Source organism: Papio anubis, chromosome 1 (assembly GCF_008728515.1).
Source record: "Papio anubis isolate 15944 chromosome 1, Panubis1.0, whole genome shotgun sequence".
In the NCBI taxonomy this organism is placed as follows: Eukaryota; Metazoa; Chordata; class Mammalia; order Primates; family Cercopithecidae; genus Papio; species Papio anubis.
This window is the reverse complement of record NC_044976.1, coordinates 210106789-210127799: the sequence shown is the minus strand read 5'-3', so window position 1 is coordinate 210127799 and position 21011 is coordinate 210106789. Positions and strand designations below refer to the sequence as shown.

Below are 21011 nucleotides of genomic sequence, written 5' to 3'. Positions count from 1 at the left end.
GGCTCACTGCAACCTCCGCCCCCTGGGTTCAAGCAATTCTCCTGCCTCAGCCTCCCTAGTAGCTGGAATTACAAGCATACGCTACCACTCCCTGCTAATTTTTGTATTTTTAGTAGAGACAGGATTTTGCCACGTTGGCCAGGCTGCCCTCAAACTCCTCACCTCAAGTGATGTGTCTGCCTCGGCCGCCCAAAGTGCAGGAATTACAGGCGTGAGCCACCGCGCCCGGCCTCTAAATCACAGTAAGTTTTAATTAAACATTTATAAATCTTTCCATTGCGTGGAGAAGTTTGAGGTCAGTCTAATACACATACAGCACTTTTCAAAGTAAACATGTTATTCTCTCTGCCTAAGTATTTACCATTTTTCCCCTTTGTCTCATTTCCAAACAATTTGCTTGAATTTGTCTAGTGTGTTTCTCTTATGTATTTTTTTTCCTAGAAACGTAGTCAGACTGAAAAGTCTACATACACAGATTTCAATCACGTTAGATGATTTCCTCAAATACATCTTTGAGTACTGCTTATAATTTGGGGTGGAGAGGCGCATTTTCCTCAGGGCTGCTCAAAATTCCCAGCTATCTCCATGTACTTTGTCTCACAATGTCTTCTCTTTCATCATTTTCATACATTTTATTTTTCTCTGCCTCATGGAAGGGAAAAGCTTGTCCTCCGCATCATTGATTTGTTTCTCCGGAGTCTCATTTCTGTCTTTCTCTCTGCAATATAAATTTCAATCCAATATTGGACCTTCAGTTTCTTGTCTCTCTTAGCACTCTCACCCAGCTTTTTAATCTTATTCTGCAACTGCTCATTTTAAATCACTCTCTCCGTATGGCTTTCTGCTTCTGTTACATACAGGTTATATCTTCTAACATTCTGCCAAAGTGTTCAGCTGTTTTCCGAAAACTTTTCCTGGGCCTAAAGTAAGGCCTGTTCTGAGGTCGCCTCTTAATCAAATTCTGTCAGATGCTAATAGTTCTGGTCCCTGACTCTGTAGCATTTTATCACATGTCCCCCCCTATTTTATCCCTTTTAACTCGAGAATGACAAAAGATCTCACCATTCCAAAGTCGTGATGGCCTGGATTACTTCCTCGTCGTTTCAACATGCTGATTCTGAGGAATCCACTTTTCCTATCTATTGAGGGAAGGTGGGTTGACGTGACCATCTGCCAACCAGCTCCAAGCTCTGGAAAACTGTCATTCAGCTGGAATGACAGCGGATCTCTATTACATTGGCTGGTGACCTGAGAGAACAATAAGTACTTGACAACCATGATTCTCAACAAGTACATCCATCAACACTCTTCATCTACTTCTTGCTCTTGGCATGGGAGGCTTTCCCCTGTCAGGCAACCTAATGCACTGATGTCTCCTCTCATATCTTTCTGCCTGGCCTCTGGAGAGTCTCACTGCGTGTAAGGGAGAGGGAATGAGAGAGAAGAGACAGCATATTACCAAACAGGTAGAAGAGAGGCTTTTGAATGTTCTCACCATAAAGGAATGATAAATGCATGAGATGATGAACATACTAAGTACCCTAATTTGATCATTATACAGAATATATATGGATCAAAACATCAAGTTGTACCTCATAAATATGCATAATTACAATGTAAAAAATTAATTAATTGTTTTTAAAAAAGAGAGATAAAATACTCCAACCCACTCTTGCAGGCAATCATGGGTCTGTTTTGGTGGAATAACTCTAGCATCTGCATGCTTTTTAGTTTTTATTTTTATTTATTTTGAGACAGGCTTAATATGAGCCTGTGGCTGAGTCTAGAATTGTCACTGTGGTCAGGCCAGGCATGCTGCCTCAGCCTCCTGAGGAGTAGCTGGGACTACAGGCTGTGGGAGGCTGAGTCATGAGAATTGCTTGTACCCGGGAGGAGGAGGTTGCAGTGAGCTGAGATGCCACTGGACTCCAGCCTGGGTGATGAGAGCTTGCACCCTGTCCTTCCAAAAAATAAATAAATAAAAACCAAAAATTAAAAGCATGTAGATGCTAAACTATGCCCAGCTAATTTTTGTATTTTTAGTAGAGGTTTTTGCTGTGTTGGCCAGGGCTGGTCCCAAACTCCTGCCTAAGCATCCACCCACTGCCTCCCAAACGCATGTTTTTCATTAGACATTTTTCAATTAATTTAACGTAGTTGATTTTTCAGGTAGCAATTCCATCCAGAATTGTATTTTTTTTGTATGGTAATTTGTCCCTCTTATTTGTTATCTTGATGGGATGACCATCAGGAGCAACTGGATTAGAGACTGCTAATTTAGGTCCTTTTAACCTAAGGCCTCTTTTTTGTTGTTTTTTTGTTTGTTTGTTTTTGAGATTGGCTCTTGTTCCTGTCATCCAGGGCTGGAGTGCGGCACAATCAGAGAGCTCCTTCCACTGCAACCTCCACCTCTTGTCTGTTTGCTCTGTACTGCGATAGCTGGCTGGGATTACAGGCACCCACCACGGCGCCCGGCTAATTTCTTGTGTTTCTGGTAGAGATAGGGTTTCACCGTGTTGGCCAGGCTAGTCTTGAACTTCTGACCTCAGGTGATCTGCCTGCCTCAGCCTCCCAAAGTGCTGGGACTACAGGCATGAGCCACTGTGTCCAGCCCTTTCTTCTTATGTTTAAGTGTGAACATTTTCCCTCATAACTGCCCTGACAATACCACAGCCGATATTTGTAGCAGGAATATTTGATCAATGCAAATTTGATAGAAATAGCCTCATGATGAAAAATTCAAGCCAGTCTCCCCACCTCAAAAGAAGTCTCCTCACAACCTGGTAACAGCTTCAGTTTTAGCCACTGAAGAGCAGATGACACATTGCTATGATCTACGGTTGCACTCCTGTACCTAAGTATTGATCAGCAGTATTTGCTATTGAAATTTCTCAGATACATGTTAGGAAATCTCCTGAATCTATATTCTGTGTTACCTATAAAGCATCCCATTTTGTCAGACAGAACCTGTTTACATGAGTGAATTCAAATTGATAAGAAAGAGGACCAGGCGCAGTGGCTCATGCCTGTAATCCTAGCACTTTGAGAGACCAAGGTGGACAGATCACTTGAGCTCAGGAGTTCAAGACCACCCTGGCCAACATGATAAAACCCTGTCTTTCCTAAAAATGCAAAAATTAGCCAGGCATGGTGGTGCATGGCTGTGATTCCAGCTACGTGGTGGCTGAGGCAGGAGAATCACTTGAACCTAGGAGGAGGAGGTGGCAGTGAACCGAGATAATGCCACTGCATTCCAGCCTGGGGCAACAGGGTGCGACTGTGTCTCAAAAAAAATGAAAAGAAAGAAAAGAAATTGGCTGGGTGTGGTGGCCCATGCCTGTAATCCCAGCACTTTGAGAGGCCGAGGCGGGCGGATCACTTGAGGTCAGGAGTTCAAGATCAACCTGGCCAACATGGTGAAATCCCACCTCTACTAAAAATACAAAAACTTAACTGGGTGTCATGACTTGTGGCATGCACCTGTAATCCCAGCCACTCGGGAGGCTGAAGCAAGAGAATCGCTTGAACCCAGGAGGCAGAGGTTGCAGGAGCCAAGATCATGATACTGCCCTCCAGCCTAGGTGACAGAGTGAGACTCGGTCTCAAAAAAAAAAGAAAGAAACAAATTGATAGGAAGAGCTGCATTATTTTTGACAGTGATGTAATGGAATCAAAAACAATATTTTGCAGTGTGTTAGTTTTACTCATTGTAAGTCAGTTATTTTACTTTATAACAATTATAATCATCTTCCTAGTATTCATACATCTTAATGTATTCAACAAATGATATCATTTATTGAATAACCACCACATTACTTCAAATGTTATTGATGATCTAAATTGATTCAAATATAGAAATAGAATTAGGCAACCATTGTTCTGATAAATATTTGTTAACACATAAATGAATCTAGAATTAAGGGTTCAGGAGGCTATGGATTCTATAAAATTGATTGTGAATTTCTGAGTGTATGTGAGTTTTTTTTTAATCAAGAGGGTTTGAGTTTCCAACAGATTCTCAAAGCAATTATGACCAAAAGAAGGACCAGGCACGGTGGCTCACACCTGTAATCCCAGCACTTTGGGAGGCCGAGGCGGGCAGATCACGAAGTCAGGAGATCAAGACCATCCTGGCTAACACGGTGAAACCCTGTCTCTACTAAAAATACAAAAAATTAGCCGGGTGTGGTGGCGGACGCCTGTAGTCCCAGCTACTCTGGAGGCTGAGACAGGAGAATGGTGTAAAACTGGGAAGCAGAGCTTGCAGTGAGCCGAGATCGCACCACTGCAGTCCAGCCTGCCAGCCTGGGAGACAGAGCAAGACACCACTGCAAAAAAAAAAAAAAAGAAGGTTAAACACCATGCTTTAGGGATTTTTAAAAATATATATTAATAACATTTCCTCTCCATCCCCAATTATTTTGAAATTATAAACCCAGTGCTCATGGGGCCAAAGACTTAAATATTATCAGAAAAGCTAAGAGGCTCATCTTGGAAAAACATACCACATTGTCACTAACAGTCTCTAAGTCCAGGGTATGACCCTTACAACCTCCCAGACCCTTTGTTTCCTTATCTGTAAAATAAGAAGTTTGGGCTAGAAAGATGAATTCTTCGATCACCCCCAGCTGGAAAATTGTAGGATTAGTATTGAAGACTCACACATAAACTTTAAAAAAATAAAATAAACAAACAAGACACTTGGTTACAATATCCTTGGAACAGACACGATTTTATTAACATAATCAATGAAGTATTTAAACAGGAAGTTAAACTCTTTGTGAGTTCTCAGAATCTCATAAAATCCATTATCTCTCAAATTCAAGTCTCTTGAAAGTTAGATATTTGATCTCAGATGAAATGACTTGATCAGTTTATGTATTCTACTGTTTAAATTCTTGTCTGTTACAATGTTTTGCATGATGTTCAAAAAGCTTAATGAACAAAAGCAAACATTGTGGTGACCTATTGAGATGAAATAAGCAAAGTAAGGAGCAAAAAATGGTATAAACACATTGGCTCATATAATCTAAACATGTGGTCGAGAGAAAAAGAAAACAACTCTTGTTCTCTGTAAATTAATTGTTATAATTTAACAGCAGGACAATCAAAATGTGGTTGGAAATGAGTGGTATATAATCATTGTGAAGAGGAAAGAGAGAAGCTGGCTGAGAAATACTGGATGAGTTTAAACATTGCAGAAGATCCTTGTTTATTTGCTCTAAAAGGCAGTCCAGGCACTCTGTTAGCCAGCACCCCAGGATAAACCTATAAATATTTACTATCTCCTGGTTCAACCACTGGACAAGTGACTGAAAATTACTCACTTCACTTGACTAGAGCTTGAACCACACATCTGATATTTGCAGACTATTTTGAATAATGGTCACATCACAAAGAGTTTTTTTTTTTTTTAAATCAAGCAGCTTTTTTGTTTGCAGATCAAACCATTGCTCCATGTGGATTTGATGGGCTAAGAATGGAGTCCACTAGACATGAAAACAGAGGCGTTGATGATTGTTTTATCTAATAATCAAATTATTTGGCCAGGCATGATGGCTCACGCCTATAATCCCAGCAGTTTGGGAGGCCAAGGCGGGTGGATCACCTGAGGTCAGCCTGGCCAACATGGTGAAACCCCATTTCTACTAAAAATACAAAAATTTGCCCAGGCCTGGTGGGGGCATTCCTGTAATCCCACGTACTTGGGAGGCTGAGGCAGGAGAATTGCTTGAACGCAGGAGGCAGAGGTTGTAGAGAGTTGAGATCGGGCCATTTCACTCCAGCCTGGGGAACAAAAGCAAGACTCCATCTTAAAAAAAAAAAAAAAAAAAAAACTCGAATTATTTGCTTTAAAATGGAGGTATTAGGCTAAAACATATTGCCAGAGGCAAGATTTGAGTAAGAAGACCTAAGCAGATAATAACTATATCTTCAGGTGAGAAATGAACATGCACATAATTGAGTTACTTCTGAAGCCATATACATTGGTTTGTTTCTGATTATTGGGAAGATTGTTAGAAGATAATAATTTACTTTCCTATTTTGAAGTTTTCCTAATAATTTACTATTACAGTCTTCTCTACAACCTTAAGAGAGATGGTGAAGGGAAATGTGGTTGAAAAGAGTCAAGTTATTTTCTAGGGGTCAAAACTTGTCTATTATAGAGTTGACATGGATGTGGTGAAAAGGGAACACTTAGGCCGGGTGCAGTGGCTCACACCTGTAATCCCAGCACTTTGGGAGGCCAAGGTGGGCAGATCACCTGAGGTCAGGAGTTTGAGACCAGCCTGCCCAACATGGGAAACCCTGTCTTTACTAAAAATACAAAAAAATTAGCTGGGCGTGGTGGCAGGTGCCTGTAATCCTACTCAGGAGGCTGAGGCAGGAGAATCACCTGAACCTGGGAGGTGGAGGTTGCAGTGAGCCAAGATCACCCACTACACTCCAGCCTGGGAAACAAGAGTGAAACTCTGGCTCAAAAAAAAAAAAAAAAAAAAAAAAAGGAAAAGGGAACACTGATGGTGGGAATGTAAGTTAGTACAACCACTATGGAAAACAGTATGGAGATTCCTTAAAGAACTAAAAGTAGAACTACCATTTGATCTAAAATCCCACTACTGGGTATTTACCCAAAGGAAAAGAACTCATTGTATGGAAACGACGCTTGCAGATGCATGTTTATAGCAGCACAATTCGCAATTGCAAAGATGTGGAAGCAGCCTAGTTGCCCATTAACCAATGAATAAAGAAAATGTGGTTTATATACACGATGGAATACTACTCAGCCATTAAAAGGAATAAAATAATATCTTTTGCAGCAAGTTGGATGGAGCTGGAGGCCATTATTCTAAGAGAAGTAACTCAGGAATGGAAAACCAAATATTGCATGTTCTCATTTATAAGTGGGAGCTAAGCTATGAGGATGCAAAGGAATAAGAATCACATAATGAACTTTGAGGACTTTGGGGAAAGGCTGAGAGGGGTGAGGGATAAAAGACTATATATGGGGTGCAGTATACACTGCTTGGATGACTGGTGCACTAAAATATCAGAAATCACCACTAAAAGAACTTACCCATGTAATCAAAAACCACCTGTACCTCCAAAAACTACTGAAATAAAAATAAAAACAATAGAAAAATAAAAAGTGAACAAAGGATTTGAATAAGCATTTCTTTTTTCTTTTCTTTTTTTTCTTTTTTTTGAGACAGAGTTTCACTCTTGCTGTGCAGGCTGGAGTACAGTGGCATGATATCAGCTCACTGTAACCTCTGCCCCCAGGGTTGAAGTGATCCTCCTGCCTCAGCCTCCCAAGTAGCTGGGATTACAGGCACCCGCCACCACGCCCAGTTAATTTTTTTGTATTTTTAGTAGAGATGGGGTTTCACCATGTTGGCCAGGCTGGTCTCGAACTCCAGACCTCAGGTGATCCACTGGCCTTGGTCTCCCAAAGTGCCACCGTGCCCAGCCTGAATAGACATTTCTTAAAAGAAGACATAGAAATGACCAACAAGTATGTGAATAAATGCTCAATAGCACTAAGAGAAAGGCAAATCAAAACCACAATAAGATGTCATCTCACCCCAGTTAAAATGGCTGTTATCAAAAAGACAAAAAATAACAAATGCCAATGAGGACATGAAGAAACAGGAACTCTTACACCCCGTCAGTGGGAATGTAAATTAGTACAGCCATTATGGTAAAACAGTATGGAGGTTCCTCAAAAAACTCAAAATAGAACTACCAAGGGATTCACACATCCCACTGCTGGACATACATACAACATAAAGGAATTCCGTATATGGAGGAGACATCTGCATTTCCTTGTTTATCACAGCAATATTTACCATAAATGTCCATCAACAGATGAATGGATAAAGAAAATGTGGTATATATACACAATGGAAAGCTATCCAGCCAGAAAAAAGAATGGAATCATGTATTTTGCAACAACATGGAGGGAACTGGAGGTCATTATCTTAAGTGAAACAAGCCAGGTACAGAAAGTCAAACATCACCTGTTCTCACTCTAAGTGGGTGCTAAAAAAATGTGTACACATGCACATAGAGAGTGGAATGATAGACGATGGAGACTCAGAAGGGTGAGGGAGTGGAAGGGGGAGGATTATGAGAAATTAGTTGATGGCTGCAATGTGTTATTTGCATGATCCATACCTTAAAAGCCCTGACTTGGCCGCTATGCAATCTATGCTTGTAACCAAATTGCAGGTTTCCCCCAAAAAACAGAAACAAAACATGTCTATTGTGAAGCCACAACTTGAAGCTATGTCAGTCATAAGCTGAAGGCAAAGCTCTTTCCAATACATCATTTTACTGATCTACGAACCATGCTGCTGTTCAAATTTGGAACTTGCAATAACCAAAGTAACACCTTTTATAGAAACTCTTTTGTGGGTATGATATATATAGCCGGTAAGTATAATACTCACTGGATTCCAGAAAAGAGAGAGTAGAAATGACAGCTTGCTCCTTTTAGAAGTAAATGAGGATGACTGGTCTGACAACATTGCAAACTAAAGCAATGGCCAAAAAAATATACAGTATTCTATAAACATGCCTATTATTTATAGCGCATTATAATTTGTTGCTTTAATTATATGTGATAGTATAATTACTCACTGTGATAATCTGTCCTAAAATACCATAATTTCAATTATATGTATTTGATCTACTAGTTTCCCAGAAGAAATAAAAGTTAAGTATTTTCCATAATCCAATGTTCTATCCATTGAGTGTACAAAAATAATACACACTACAATGTGTTCCATTTTGTTAAAGTCGTGTTACATAGAACAGCATAAAAATACCACTGGGGGCTGGGCGCAGTGGTTCACACCTGTAATCCCAGCACTTTGGGAAGCCGAGGCGGGCTGATCACCTGAAATCAGTAGTTCGAGACCAGCCTGGCCAACATGGTGAAACCCCATCTCTACTAAAAATACAAAAAAAAAAAAAAAATTAGCAGGGTGTGGTAGCAGAAGCCTGTAATCCCAGCTACTCGGGAGGCTGAGACAGGAGAATTGCTTGAACCCAGGAGGCGGAGGTTGCAGTGAGCCGAGATCGTGCCACTACACTCCAGCCTGGGCAACAAAGAGAGAAACTCCGTCTCAAAAAAAAAAAAAAAAGTACTACTGGGTGGGTACGGTGGCTCACACTTGTCATCTCAACACTTTGGAAGGCTCAGGAGGAAGTACTATTTGAGGGCAGGAGTTCGAGAACGGCCCTGGCAACATAGTGAGACCCCATCCCTAAAAAATTAAAAATCAGCTGGGTTTGGTGGTGTGCGCCTATAGTCCTAACCTATTCAGAAGACTGAGGCAGAAGGATCGCTTGAGCCCCAGAATTCAAGCTTGCAGTGAGCTACGATCATACCACTGCACTCCAATCTGAGTGACAGAACAGGATCCTGTCTCAAAATACAACTTTTTTTTTTTTTTTTAAGTACCACTGCTACCCGCAAGAGTTTTACAAATCATGAAGGGGAACAAGCCACACAGTTAACTAAATTCAACAACCATCTTTATTTACCAGCCATCTTCTATTTGTCATACGGGGCTAGGCACAGAGGATTTGTGATGCTTGATAAAAACAATTTTGGCTGGGCACAATGGCTCACGTCTGTAATGCCAGCACTTTGGGAGGCCGAGGTGGACGGATCACGAGGTCCGGAGATCAAGACCAACCTGGCTAACATGGTGAAACCCTATCTCTACTAAAAATACAAAAGAAAATTAGCCAGGCATGGTGGCGGGCACCTGTAGTCCCAGCTACTCGGGTGGCTGAGGCAGGAGAATGGCATGAACCCGGGAGGTGGAGCTTGCAGTGAGCCGAGATGGCGCCACTGTATTCCAGCCTGGGTGACAGAGTGAGATTCGGTCTCAAAACAAAACAAAACAAACAAACAAAATAATTTCAACATTGTAATATAATAGCATGCATGATATCTGTTATTCATTCACTGAACAAAACTTTCTCCTAAGCCTACCTTTTGACATTCACAATCTATAGGAGACAGACGTAATAGGTAGGCAAACAAATGACATCTTGAATTACACGTTAGGAAAAGAGTCACACAGGGTGAAGACGAAGAATGAAGAAGGACATCTGCTTAAATGAGCTTTATTAAAGGAGGCCTATGTGTGGCATCCCTCAAGGACTGAGACAGCTCCTGAGACAGAGGGAGGACGGTGGTCAAAGGCTCCAAGGCACAAAGGAGCACCGTGTTCCTGTAGATGGAAGGAAGCCAGTGTGGTTGGAGCACAGTGCACGTGGGAAAGACCTCTTGAAAGGAAAGGAAAACTGGAGTGAGATCAGCACTTGAGAGGTGCACGCTACACAAGAATGCAGAGGGCAAAGCATGAAGCAGGACTCAGAAGATACTACGGAGGAGATGGTGTTTGTTTTGTTGTTGTTGTTATTAATGTTTTGTTTTTGTTGTTATTATTGTTTTGTTTTGTTTTTTGCTTTTTGTGGTTTTTGTTTGTTTGTTTGAGACGGAGTCTCACTCTGTTGCCCAGGCTGGAGTGCAGTGGCACAATCGTGGCTCACTACAACCTCTGCCTGCCATGTTCAAGCGATTCTCTTGCTTCAGCCTCCCAAGTAGCTGGGATTACAGGTGCACGCCACCACGTCTGGCTAATTTTTGCATTTTTAGTAGAGACAGGGTTTCACCCTCTTGGCCAGGCTGGTCTTGAACTCCTGACCTCATGATCCACCCGCCTCAGCCTGCCAAAGTGCTGGGATTACAGGCATGAGCCACCACGCCCAGTCTGAGGAGATGGTATTTCAAGATGAGATTTGAAGGCATGATATGTTTTCTGTAGGCCATGATAGTGTGAGAGAGAATGAATAACACTGCAATGCAAAGAAAACTTCCAACAGTGGCATTTATTCTCAGAGGATTCAAATATTTGTGCAGGGAGATGCAACAGATATGTTTGTAATGGTGAGGTCTTAAATACTAAGGTAAGATTGATGCTTTTTATTATTCAAGCAGTAGGGAAACTACTTTAGCACCATAAACAGGAAGTGGCATGATCAAGGGAAGTTTTGTGAGGCTCATCAGAAGGAGTATGTGAGACAGGTTGGAGGCAGAGATGCCCACAAGAAAGCCAATGAAACAGAGTGAGTGTGAAGAGGTGGCTCTCCACAGCGGTGGTGGCAACAGACATGTGCATAAGGCGAGGAGTACAGAGACCACTATATTGTCACTAGGCACTAGGTACTGCATCATTGACTTCACCCCACTCCTGAGAGATCTCAGTTCACACAACATCTATAAACAACCGTGGAGAGAAGCAAGGTTCAGGATAGATATGTAGTTTTAATACTATACGCAGCTGGGCATGGTGGCTCACACCTGTAATTCCAGCACTTTGGGAGGCAGAGGCAGGCGGATCACAAGGTCAGGAGTTTGAGACCAGCCTGGCCAATATGGTGAAACTCCATCTCTACTAAAAACACAAAAATTAGCTGGGCATAGTGGTGTGCACCTGTAGTCCCAGCTACTCGGGAGGCTGAGGCAGGAGAATCGCTTGAACCCAGGAGGCAGAGGTTGCAGTGAGCCAAGATTGCGCCACTGTACTCTAGCCTGGGCAACAGAGCAAGACTCTGTCTCAAAAAAAAAACAGAAACAAAAAAACTATATGCTCAGTCGTTTCTCTGGTTACTCTGAAATTCACCCCTTTATGGAGGCAGCTTTGCCAGGAGATAAGGATTCCGAGCTATATCACCTTGGCCTGAATTGCACTAACTGAATTTCAGTTCATGTGAGACCACCAGTGAGAGCGAAGTGTGTCAAAGGAGAGTTCTGTGGCCTGTATCGACACACTGATGCTAAGAACGGTGCTGCTGCTGGGATTCGCTATATCACATTGGACGATTTTTAGGATAATCCTGGGCAGACATCTCATTCCAGTCTCTTAGGAATGTTTGTAATGGCTGTGCTTCTTCAGAGTATTTGATTTGTTTTCTTTTGATTATTAATTATGAAATTTGTGATTACTCAGGCTCCCCTTTTAGGAGTTACTACTGGAAACTTTAGAGCCAATCTGTGGCCCTTGTTGATTGATCACTTTTGTGTCTTAACCTCCATGTTACGCTCTCGCCTCTTTTCTCTTTCCTCTTTTTAATTTTCCTCTGTTTATTGCATGAGATATTACTGAAGTTTATAAGACTTTGTAAACCACCTTAAATAGTTTCTAGAAGAAGTAACAGTAGGATTGGGAAAATGGAATAAAATGCTGAATAAGTGATAACTTCCTTCCTTCCTCCCTCCTCCCTCCCTCCCTCCTCCGCGCCGCCGCGCGTCGCCGCCGCCGCCGCGCCGCGCAAAAAGGAATGACATCGAGATATCTTTGAAAGATCTCATTCGGTTCTTTGAAAGATATACGACCTTTGTTTTGACGATATTTGGCGATCCCCGACCTGATCCATTTGCCTTTGACTCCTGATGGAGCCACCATGCCTGGCAAGTGCTAATTTATTTTTCTTGTAGCCAATCTTTCCTCCCTTCTATGGGTAGAAGTTTGTTTTTGTTTTGTTTTTTCTAATTGACAGGAGCAAAATCTGTCTTTAAAAAAAGCATAAATTGTGTTTGTTCATTTATTTTGTCTGCCATTTTGAAAGCATCCCAATAAAAGGCCAAAAGTTGCAAAATAAAAAATCTGTAACTTCAGACAACTCTTTCCATTTATAGAAGGTGGATGACTGTTATAGAAGATAACTCCTCCATTTATAGAGGAGACTGGATGACATAAGACTAAGAGAAAATAAGTTGTTAAAGAAACTAGAACAAAACTAAGGAAGGAGAGGAGAAAGAGCAAAGACCCAGTTTAAATTTAAATACTGCTGATTGGAGAGGTTGATGAATGAGTACAAATACAGAGTTCCACAGAAGAAACAAGACCTAGTGATTGTCAGATGAGTAGGATGGCTGTAGTTGACAATGATCTATTGCATATTTCAAAACAGCTAGAAAAGAATAATTGGAATGTTTTTGCAGAAAGAGAAGACAAATACTTAGGGTGATTGATATCTCAAGTACATTGATTTGATCTGTGCAAATTACATGGATGTATTAAATTATCACTCTACCCTGAAAATACGTACGTCTATTATGTATCAATAAACACAAAATTGGAAAATAAATAAATACTTCTGGTTTTAACCACTAGATGAAGTAAAGCCAAAACTATATAATTGGTATTGAAATTGTGAGGCTACCCAAGTTTCCTCTATCATAAAGTGCTCTCACTGACATGGTCAAATTTTTTCAGACAAGGAGTTCTACATATGTTCTCTGTCATGTCCATGACATCCTAGACTGGCAAGACATTCCCATAAGAAGGGTGTGATATTGCTTTCTTACAGGTGGTAAATAAGAAACCAGCAAGATAAAAAGATCAACCGAAGATCTCAGAGGGACTGATGACAAAGCTGATGACGGAAGCCATCATCCTATGCAGTGGGTTGACAGCCGATTCAGACCTGTATCATAGGTTCTATTGGATCCATGAGAAATATACAATGATATCACAATGTAAGTCTCTTGAGTCACTTATGAATCCCTCATCCCTAATGAACATACACAAAAAGTAGCTAAGATGGCCCTGTCCTCAATCATGGAATCACCCCCACATGCCTGTGATTCAGAGTGAAAGGCCCACAAACATGAGCAGAGTGCCCTGATTCTGCCAGCCAGAGAAAGTCTGTGATATGACAGAGACTACTGATATGTTAGCCAGGCTTTCAGATCACTGAGTCATGGCCTACTATGCAGTGGGGAGCGGCGATGAACAAGAGAGATCTGGCCCCTGCCCTGACACCTCTTAATAATAATACTTATTGTGAATTTACTACATGCCAGGGTCCATTCCAATCACTGTACATCACTTAAGCATCACATCAATCCTGTGAGTTAGATATTATAGTTATCCTCATTTTACAGATGAAGAAAATGAAGCACAAAAAAAAGTTAAAGTACCATAACTTGAATGAAGTTCCAGTTTCTGTTCCCAAATGTAAGAAGCTTAGGAGTCATTATTTCCATCCTCCTAACAAGAAAAAAAATGCTGAGTGAACTAAAAATCAACAATTCTTCTTAGATCCATCGGAGAATTAAGGCAACAGGGCAAACTGCTGCCCTGAAAGCTACAAAGACAGGTGGATACAGAGAATCACAGCTTTCCAGCCAAATCCCCACAGCTAGACCTAGTATGGCAGGAACACTGAAAACTGTGATTAATGAATTGCTGGGTGCTCAGTGTAGATTAACCCGAGGCCTAAAGCTTCCAGGGAGCCCAGTCTTAAGGAGCCTTCACACTTCGGTGAGTTTTATCTCCAGGAGCTCTACCAGGTTCTTGCGGTGATGATCTGAAAAAAGCAGGGGAAGAAGAGGGGCCATTTTGAAATGTGACCAGACACCTCCATTCTCCTGAAAAAGGGGGCTACCCTCAAAGGAAAACTATTTTACCAGAGCCTCTGACTGGCATTTTTACCAAAACCTAACGAACCTATAGCAAGGGAAATATTGAACTCTAGTACATTGTTGACTTCCACATGGGGAAAAAAAAATAAGCAACTCAGACTCCCCAAAAGACTGAGATCTAATCGTAAGACTACAAAATATTTTCTATCCTCTTCACCCTACCACCATATCAATAGGGTTCCAGTGTAATAACAGAGGATTACAGCTAAAATAACTGTAAGCCTCTAACTCTATTTAAAGAGTCCCTAGAAAAACCGAAAGCTAACAGAGGAGACAAAAACAATGACACTGGAAGGTATTTTAGCTTCTGACACCAGAGCTAAAGAAATAATGTGCATAGACTAACTCCGAGCCAGAAAAGCATGAAAACGCAAACCCACACACTACCTCTGTTCCTCTTACCAGGTGTATTATGTCCAGCTTGCAACTAAAAATGTCAAGGAATGCTGAAAAGCAAAAAACCATCCCAAGAGGCACAGCAAGCATCAGACCAGATTCAGTACGGGAGGCATCCTGGAATTATCTGACTGGAAATGTAAAATAACTATGATTAATATGCAAAAGGCTTGAATAGAAAAAGTGGACAACATGCAGAAAGGGAGGTAACCTGGAAGCAGAAAAATGAAAACTCTAAGAAAGAATCCAAAGGAAATGCCACAAATCAAAAACTGTAATGGAAACAAAGCATTTTGTTGGGTGTGGTGGCTCATGCCTGTAATCCCAGCATTTGGGGGGCCGAGGCGGGTGGATCACCTGAGGTCAGGAGTTCGAGACCAGCCTGGCCAACATGGAGAAACCACATCTCTACTAAAAACACAAAAATTAGCTGGGCATGATGGCGCATACTTATCATCCCAGCTACTTGGGAGGCTGAGGCAGGAGAATCGCTGGAATCTGGGAGGCGGAGATTGCGGTGAGCCGAGATCATGCCATTGTACTCCAGCCTGGGCAACAAGAGTGAAACTCTGTCTCAAAAAAAAAAAAAAAAAAATTGGAGAGAATGCATTTCCTGGGCTCATCAGTAGACTAGAGACAGCTGAGGAAAGAATCAGTGAGCTTAACAAGATGTCAATAGAAACTTGCAAAAGGAAAATGAAAAAAAAAAAACTGCAAAAATTAAAAAAAAGGAAAACAATAGGCCGGGCGCGGTGGCTCAAGCCTGTAATCCCAGCACTTTGGGAGGCCGAGGAAGGTGGATCACGAGGTCAGGAGATCGAGACTATCCTGGCTAACATGGTGAAACCCCGTCTCTACTAAAAATACAAAAAACTAGCTGGGCGTGGTGGCGGGCGCCTGTAGTCCCAGCTACTTGGGAGGCTGAGGCGGGAGAATGGCGTGAACCCGGGAGGCGGAGTTTGCAGTGAGCCGAGATCACGCCACTGCACTCCAGCCTGGGAGACACAGCAAGACTCCGTCTCAAAAAAAAAAAAAAAAAAAGGAAAACAGCATAGAATATCCAAGAACTGTGGGACAATTTCAAAAGATGCAACGTGTGTGTAATGGGAAGAGCAGCAGCAGAAGAAAAAGAATGGTGAAAGGAGAGTCATGAAGACTTGGGAAGTAATGAGAGTGTATAACCGAAAAATCTAATGGAACCTGGCCTTCTCTGGAGTGTTAGGGACCAATTGAAAAATAGACACAGAAATCAAATAGGTTTCAATATGTCAGCCTTGTTGCTGATATGGTTCAGAGAAAGTGGCCTGAACCCAAAGGCAAAATGACTTCCAACTCCTGCTCATCACAAATTACATTTAGGCCGGGCGCGGTGGCTCAAGCCTGTAATCCCAGCACTTTGGGAGGCCGAGACGGGCGGATCACGAGGTCAGGAGATCGAGACCATCCTGGTTAACACGGTGAAACCCCATCTCTACTAAAAAAAATACAAAAAACTAGCCGGGTGTGGCGGCGCCTGTAGTCCCAGCGACTCGGGAGGCTGAGGCAGGAGAATGGCGTGAACCCAGGAGGCGGAGCTTGCAGTGAGCTGAGATCACCCCACTGCACTCCAGCCTGGGCAACAGAGCGAGACTCTGTCTCAAAAAAAAAAAAAAAAATTACATTTACCCACTCAGTGGAAACAGAGATGTTCAACCATTAGTGCTCCCTGGGTTGGGCTTGTTGCCTGAAGAAAGTAGAAATCCAGAACAGGTGTAGCCCGTGGGTGGTCGGCAACACCAGAGAAAGTGAAGGTGGAGAGTTGCACACTCACTCATCCTTATCCCAAAGTTTTCAACCAGCTAAGTTACTTCGCCTGTGAAGGGAAGCCGGTAAGGAATAGAGAAAGCAAATGAGTGAAAAACATCCTTCTCTTCTGAGAGGGGAGAGTGCCACCGCTTGTGAGACATGTGAGGCACGGGAAATACGCATGTAGCCAGGGAGAAATCGACCTCTAAACCCACCCCTGGAAAGTATACGAGAACCGACGTGAGGGGTGGCACAGCAGACTGTGGCTTTTCTAGGCGTCAGAAACACACTCGATTTAAAAAACAATAATTTTAAATGATACTTGTTCTGGTACATTTTTTCAGATCTACCTTGTGAGGAAATGAGGAGAAATGTATATTTTAAAAAACCATGGAAGGAGAAAGGAAAGAGATACTCCATAAATAAAAGAAAAATCTTGTCTTATTCATTTTTGTTTTCCTAGATCCTGCTAGAAACAGTGCCTTGGTTGATACAGTGTTTATAAATGAATGCTATAGTGGAAGACAATGAGGCACACATCAAGCAACTATTTATAGCTACTGTAAAGAATGATCATTACAAGTCTTTTAAAATGTTCTTGTATTCGTGGTTATCAGATAATACTGATTTTTAAAAAATCTGGGTCACTGAATATGTAAATTAATCAGATGAATAAATGAATTGGTTTCTCCAAAACAGCCAGAGGTTTTTGAGTTGAGGGAAACTACCTGATAAATGAACTGAGATTTCTTTTACCCCAAATCGAGAAATGTTCAGAAAAAGAAAATACTTTGAGATATTTATGCAAACCTTCTGATGTGGGAAGTTTCACCCATATCGAATGGAAGGCATTTATTATCTTACTGTAATGTAGCTTGGTTGAGTGATGAGATTTAAGAGCTATTAAGGGATTGGAAAGATAAAGATAAGCTTGGCAGAGGAAGTGAGACTAGAGAGAAAGTGAGAGTCTAGAGGAGGAAGGAAGGCTTAGGCTTGAAAGTAAAACGTGGGAAATGGGGAGCCATTGTCCATGAGCAAGTGCATCCTCCTTTAAGAAGCGATTTCAGGCCAGGCGCTGTGGCTCACGCCTGTAATCCCAGCACTCTGGGAGGCTGAGGCGGGTGGATCATGAGGTCAGGAGTTCAAGACCACTCTGGCCAAGAAGGGGAAACCCCATCTCTACTAAAAATACAAAAATTAGCTGGGCGTGATGGTGGGTGCCTGTAATCTCAGCTACTCGGGAGGCTGAGGCAGAGAATTGCCTGAACCTGGGAGGCGGAGGTTGCAGTGAGTTGAGATCATGCCACTGCACTGCAACCTGAGTGACAGAGTGAGACTCCATCTCAAAAGAAAAAAAAGAAGTCATTTCAAACCTTTGCCTTATGGGTATATCTGAATGAGGTTAATTCATATTTTAACCACACAAATAAGCCAAAGGAACTTGACTAGCAGAACTGCTATCAGCGGAACCTGTTGCAAGCTGTATCTACGGGCTGTGCGCCTGACTGAATTCCTTTCTAGCCCTGGGCTGAGCAACATTGATTTAGGAACCTCACTGGGCTGTTTGTGGTGTTGTTATTTCTATTGCTTGCCCACTTCCCTGACTATAACAATCAACCTAGTTGCAGTGGTCATTCCTTACCTGTCCGTTCATTCAGGGTATTCTTGGATTATATGTCTGATATCCATAAATTGCAAAAATGCGTAAATAATCAAGTGTGAGCCTTTAAAACCAGCAACAATAAATACCTCATTGTTGGACCAATTCATCCAGTGCCGCTAAATCAATACTGCTAATAGAAATGTGTCTCTCCCTCTTCTAATCTCCTTCACCAAGAAAATTCTCTCTCTCTCTCTCTCTCTCTCTCTCACTGTCCTCATTAATTACGAAATAAATAGACCCGATAGGGTGGCTCATGCCTGTAATCCCAGCACTTTGGGAGGCTGAGGTAGGTGGATCACTTGAGGTCCGGAGTTCAAGACCAGCCTGGCTAAGATGGCAAAGCCCCATCTCTACAAAAAAAGTACAAAAATTAGCCAAGCATGGTGGCGCATACCTGTGGTCCCAGCTACTCGGGAGGCTGCAGCATAAGCCAAGATCACGCCACTGTACTCCAGCCTGGGCAACTGGGCAACAGAGTGAGACTGTCTATAAAAAAAAAAAATTATAAAATAAACAATTTACAGAAATTAGAGAGACTTTGTCCAAACCCTGCATGATTCACTTTTGTTCATTCTTTGAATAACTTGTATGAGCAGAAATGGCCTTATAAGTAGTTAAAAGAGAATATTTACTTGGGAAGATTTTTGGAACATTGAGAACACTTGCCTGCAGTACCCAGCCTCCAACATGACCTCCAATGATCCCCACTTTCTGATATTTACACCCGGTATAACTCCCTTCCATATTGGGACAGGGTTGGTCAGTGTATCCAAGAGAATACAGCAGAAGTGATGACATGTCATGTCTGAAATTAAGTTATAAGAGACACCACAGCTTGCTCTTGATTGCACTTTTCTTTTGTCTCTTAGATCGCTTCCTCGGAGGAAGCCAGCCGCCGTGTCATGAGTGCCCACTGTGCAAACGAACTGAAACCTCCTGCCGACAGCCACCCAAGTGAGCTTGGAATTGGATGCTCCAGTCCAGTCAAACCCTCAGTTTACTGTAGCCCTGGTTGTCAGCTTGACTACAACCTCCTGGGACACCGTGCAGCAGAACCACCCAGCTAAGCTCCTCCTGAATTCCTGATTCACAGAAACTATGTGAGATAATAAATATTTGTTGTTTTATCCCTTTCAGCTTTGCGGTAATTTGTTATGAAGCAATAGATAACTAATAGACTACCCGTGAATTCATTCATTTACGAATTCATTTATTCAACAAGTACCTGTTAAAGTCTACAGTCTTTCGATCTCTGTAACACACTTCAGAGTCATAATAAAACAATATATCTCCTCAAGGAGCTAACAGAACCATTTGGAACACAAATGCATAAATAGTGTTAATTCAAATTGGTAAGTGCAATGAAAAAGTTACGTTAAAAAGCACGCAAAAAGAGAAAGTTTATCGAGGAGAGTTTGGTAAAGCTTCATAGAACTACCATACTTACATTGTGTCTTTCAGAACAAGGAGAATCAGTCAATGAGGAGATAAAATGTATTCCAAGGAAGAAACGGTTATTGGCCAAAGCTGAATTCATGAGGTAGTATGCTGTATGCTGCGATTTGGAATCAGTTTAATGCTTCTGGAATGGAATATTGGAAGCAGAGAATGGCAGGAAATATATCTAGAAATGTATTACAAAGGGCCCTAAATGCTATATTAGAACACTTAAAGTTGATCCTATAGGTACTGAGGAGCCAATGAGTGCCCATAAACAAACAAAAAAAATGTCATCATCAAATTTGCATTTGGTAACAGAATGAATGGAGGATGGATCTGAGGGCAAAAAGATTAGAAGCAAGGACTCTAGTTGGAAAACTGGTCTTGCAATGATCAAGTAAGAGAGGATAAAGGCCTGAATTAGGGCCTCGGTGTCAGGAATGGAGAGGACTAGATGATTGTTTGGACATGGGGAAAAGCAAAGGAGGAATAAAGGACAATGTTCTGCTTCACAACTGTGTGATATGATGGAATGTGATTGCACCACAAGAGAAAATAGGTAGAAGGGAGAAAAAGATTATCAGGGAAGTTTCTAAGTTCAGTTTGGGCTATGCTAACATTGAAATTGCTTCCCTTTGATAAGAAACATCACATTGGCCGGGCGCGGTGGCTCAAGCCTGTAATCTCAGCACTTTGGGAGGCCGAGACGGGCGGATCACGAGGTCAGGAGATCGAGACCATCCTCGCTAACCCGGTGAAACCCCGTCTCTACTAAAAAATACAAAAAACTAGCCGGGCGAGGTGGCGGCGCCTGTAGTCCCAGCGACTCGGGAGGCTGAGGCAGGAGAATGGTGGGAACCCGGGAGGCGGAGCTTGCAGTGAGCTGAGATCTGGCCACTGCACTCCAGCCTGGGCGACAGAGCGAGACTCCGTCTCAAAAAAAAAAAAAAAAGAAACATCACATAATTGACAGTAATACCTTTGTCTATAATTAAAGTCCCATCATCCCTCGTAGGGAGGTGTGACATGCCAATGCACATCGTAAGACAGTGACATGTAAAGAGAGAATCAGGAAATATGCACACGTCAAAATGGCAATCTTTCATTGACAGAAAGAAATAGGACTTTATATAAATCTTGGCAGTCTTTTGGGTATAGGAGCGCCTGGCGGGGGGGTGGTGATTCAGTGGGAAACTGGGGAATAATGGGGAAATG

At 42.0% G+C, this 21011-nt stretch overlaps 1 long non-coding RNA gene across 1 annotated transcript; it reads left to right on the top strand.

Annotated features, from left to right (window-relative positions):
* Positions 1-1437: 1437 nt before the first annotated feature.
* On the top strand, positions 1438-19487 carry LOC103880519. The gene is made up of 3 exons (XR_641606.4): positions 1438-1466; positions 13396-13564; positions 19226-19487. It is a non-coding gene; the product is annotated as an uncharacterized LOC103880519 (long non-coding RNA).
* Positions 19488-21011: the final 1524 nt, after the last annotated feature.